Genomic DNA, 4,092 nt, shown 5'->3' on the forward strand with positions numbered 1-4,092 from the left:
TATCCTATTGTTAGCTCATAACAAAGCAATCATTGCTGTCCATTTCCATGTTATTCATGTATTATTTTATCCCTTGTTTAAACCTTCACTCTCCTTCTGTGCTCACCATCTTAGTTCCCACATTCCACTTGGCAGATTTCAGTCATGAATTTTCACAGGAGACCATACTGAACTCTTAATTTTAAGTTAGGTAAAATCATGAAATTTTGTCACTTTTCTCCCCTTAATCTTCTTCTCAAATAAACCCTGTGTCTTGATACCCTGTTTCTCAGCAAAACTTTCTTGTAGCCCACATAACATGGTTACACATTCTCACTGTAGAATTTAAAATATATTCATCAGAAAATTTAACTTAGATAGTAACCTCTTAGAGGTATTATTATCTTATTTCAGCATAAGAAAGAGTGTAATTTTAATATTTCGCTAAGGCATTTATATACAGAAAAAGAATCAGATTCTAACACCAGTTGATTCTCTTCTCATTCTTTATTTCTACACATTATAAAGTCCCAATTCAAACTATTGATGATCAGAAATATCATCAAGTGTTTTGTGGTTGTAACAGATTATAGTGGATATTCCAATGAAAATTGGACCCAGAAGCTACAGAGATTTTCACTGATGGGCAGTTTGATTTTCAGATGCTAATTACATGAATATTTTGTCTTCAAAGGCTTTATATTTCAATGTGAAGATAGTAGCTTTGGGATGTGGTTTTGGATGTGATATTAACAGTGCAGCATTATTTCTGTTACCTAAAAGCAAGCAAAAATCATCATGAGTAGTCAGACTTTTTTTTCTAAAGATTAATTATTTATTTATTTGACAGAGATAGACAGCCAGCGAGACAGGGAACACAAACAGGGGGAGTGGGAGAGGAAGAAGCAGGCTCCCAACAGAGCAGCCCGATGTGGGACTTGATCCCGGAACGCCGGAATCACACCCTGAGCCGAAGACAGACGCCTAACAACTGCGCTACCCAGGCGTCCAGAGTAGTCAGACTTTTAGCGGTCAAGTTGTTTTACACCTCAGTCCAGCTCTTTCAAAAGACTATGGTATCTAAACCTCTCAATAAATATCATGTTTGTTCAGTTAAGAAATGCTATTTGAGATCCTATATAAATCGTTCAAAATCATAGCAATGTCTTTCTTGGCCTTATCAAGGCCATGAGATAACACATCTCATTTCTTATTTCAGAATGAACACATTTCCCCATGACAGAGTCCCTCATGGAGGGGAAACAATTTAGGACTTGGTGCTGTGGTGGTTGAAAAGGGAAGATGAAATACAAAAATGCATCAATTAAAACTGAGTAACAATTTTATAAAAATAGTATGTACACAGGCCTGGGCCCCACATGTGTGAACTGCTATAATGGAAGTTAAAGGGGAAACAAAAATCACAGGAAAAGGTGCAAAGACATCACAAGAAAAAAAAACCAGATTTCATAAAAACAATGATTCTGGTTCATTAAAGACATTTCCAAGGAAATTTGTCAAGGAAGGTGGACCTAAAACCTCATCTAAGAACTTTGAAAAATTGCCACAAGCCCTGGGGGGAAAGGTGTAAAGCAGTTCAAAAATAAGCAGCAAGGGGATAAAATACCAAAGAACAAATTTCAGAAGGCACGTAAATTCAACAGGAAGAGAAAATTCCAGGTGGACGGTAAAAGTGATAAGTCACAGCCAAGAAACCTAAATGGGATGACTTCAAAGAACTAAAGCAAAATAGGCAACTCAGTAACAAAACCAGCTGACGTTGTTGTTTGGGCAAAGCAGATTTGGGAGATCTTAAGAAGAAAAGACCGTGACAAAGAAAAGAGTGAAACTGATGAGTGATTTGCAGACGTTGATTAAAGGGAAAATTAAAACTATCACATTTGGGCACGATTCAACTCGTGTGATCCAGTTTTGCATTCAGTATGGTGACGAAGAATGGCGAAAACAGGCTTTCGAAGAACTGTGAGATGATTTGGTGTCCAATTAAGCAAAGCTAATTACTCCAGCAATATTGTTAAATAATTCATCATGTATGGGAGTAAACCACAGATTGCAGAGATAATGAGAAGTTTTAAAGGCCACCTGAGGAAGATGCTCCAGCTAGCAGAAGATTCGGCCATTGAGGAGTACGAGCACAATGACAAAGCCATCTTGGAGCACAGGAACATGCTGACGAAGGAGCTGTAGGGGAACACATTTCAGCTTTATGAGTCAGTAGATCACCAAACCCTGGACAAAGTACTAACACTTTGGTACAGCCAGAAAAACTAGAGCTTATCATGGATGAAACGAAGCAGATTCTAACTCCAGTGGCCCAAAAGGAAGCTGTGATTAAGCACTCATTGGTGCACAAAGTATTCTTGGACTTTTTTTTTTTTAACCTATGCACCCACAAAGCTGAGTTCATAAATGATTGAAACATCCGCGAAGGAGCGACTTACCTGGCACACACAGACGATGGCGCTAGAGTGGCCATGCACTGCCCATGGCATGGCACACCTAAGGACAGGAAAGTGTGAAAACAACGAAGACTTACATTGAAAAGGTGACTAATGGCTGGTACTCCCATTTGGTCTTACTGGTGGCATTTGATTGTATGGATGATACTAAGCTTGTGAGGCAGATAATCATATCAGAAATTATTAGTTCCTCGCCTAACATACTAAATGGCAAATATGGAAGTTGTATTTACTAAGTTCCAGAGATCCTGCGCATACGGTGCAAGAGCTTATTGAGGTTCTACAGAAAGGAGATGGCAATGCACACAGTGCCAGTGGAGACAGCCTGTCATGAATGCCACTGCCAACTTGGCAGCAGCAGAGTTCCATCCAGGTGGCAAGGATGGAGAGTTTCACATCCCAGAACATCCTGTAGGACATCTAGTCCTGAAGTGGTTAATAGTACAAGATGAGAAGATGAAGGAAGTGAAATAGAAGGCTGTTTTGCAAAAACACTTGTAGAGCATATTGGTATGAAGAACCTGAAATCCTGGGCTGGTGTAAATGGAGGTGCCATTATTCTTTGTAGCCTTCTGCAGCGTTCTGATCAAGAGGTTGCACACGAAGTCAAGGCTGGACTGAAAGGCCTCATTTCCACACTGGAGAAAAACAAAAACACCAGCTAAGGAATAGAAATGCTACTTGAAAAACTGGCCGCATACTGGACACAGTTAAGAACAAGATAGAATCATTTTTCCTGTTCTCTTTTCCCAGTGTGGAAAAGAAGGGCTCAGATCCACCTTTCTGGGAATCTGGATGTTCTGTATATATGTATTTTCTTTGTATAAGAGTCTATTTATAAAACAGTTCCTAAAAATATAATATGTGCACATATTCATATTTTTCAAAAGACTAAGAAAAAATAAAAAGTGTTAACAATGGATACATTTATTGGAAGATTTATTTTCTCCTTTATACATTTTATATGTGGAAAATTGTCTACCAGGAATATGTATAATTTTATAATCTTTAAAAAGAAAAAAGACATACAAATAAGAAAGAAAATCCACAATAGGAAAACATTTTTGGGTGTCTAGAGTAACAGGTTGCAAATTACTGGCCAAGAGGCTGGTTGTGTCCCATCATGTTTATGGCAGATGTTCATTATCATACATAAAGTCTTCAAGACATAATTTCTCCATTATACCATTGTCTTTTTGTAGCACCAACAATTAGCAACAATCTAAGGTATTTTATTGCCTTCCCCTCAAATAAATGATGGTCAGCCTCTTTCTCAAACCATTAAAACCAAACATTTCAGCATGCATATGAGTTAGTTGTATAGAACGTCTGTAAAAAAAAATTAAACAAAACAATGAAAAGAAAACCAAAAAACCCCAGAAGCTATTGTGAATACCTGGGTAAGGGAGAACAATAGGAAGTTGAGGATAAGTGGGGATACTTGCATGTGCATTGAATGCAGACTTGGACATTAGTATCTAAAAAAGACACTGTGACAAATCATCAGGGAAAGGGAATTCTGAATGCCAGCAGCAGATGGAAACCAATATATACTTCACAATATGCATTTGAAGGTAGAATTCATAGGGGAGGGGGGCAAGCTGTGGCTCATTTCATCTGGTCCCTTGAATTT

The 4,092-nt window shown here is 38.1% G+C and overlaps 1 pseudogene; it reads left to right on the forward strand.

Annotated features, from left to right (window-relative positions):
- Positions 1 to 1,375: 1,375 nt before the first annotated feature.
- LOC113245946 (pumilio homolog 3-like) lies at positions 1,376 to 3,184 on the forward strand (annotated as a pseudogene).
- The last annotated feature ends 908 nt before the right edge of the window (positions 3,185 to 4,092 follow it).

The sequence above is a fragment of the Ursus arctos genome, unplaced genomic scaffold (genome assembly GCF_023065955.2).
Source record: "Ursus arctos isolate Adak ecotype North America unplaced genomic scaffold, UrsArc2.0 scaffold_34, whole genome shotgun sequence".
In the NCBI taxonomy this organism is placed as follows: domain Eukaryota; kingdom Metazoa; phylum Chordata; class Mammalia; order Carnivora; family Ursidae; genus Ursus; species Ursus arctos.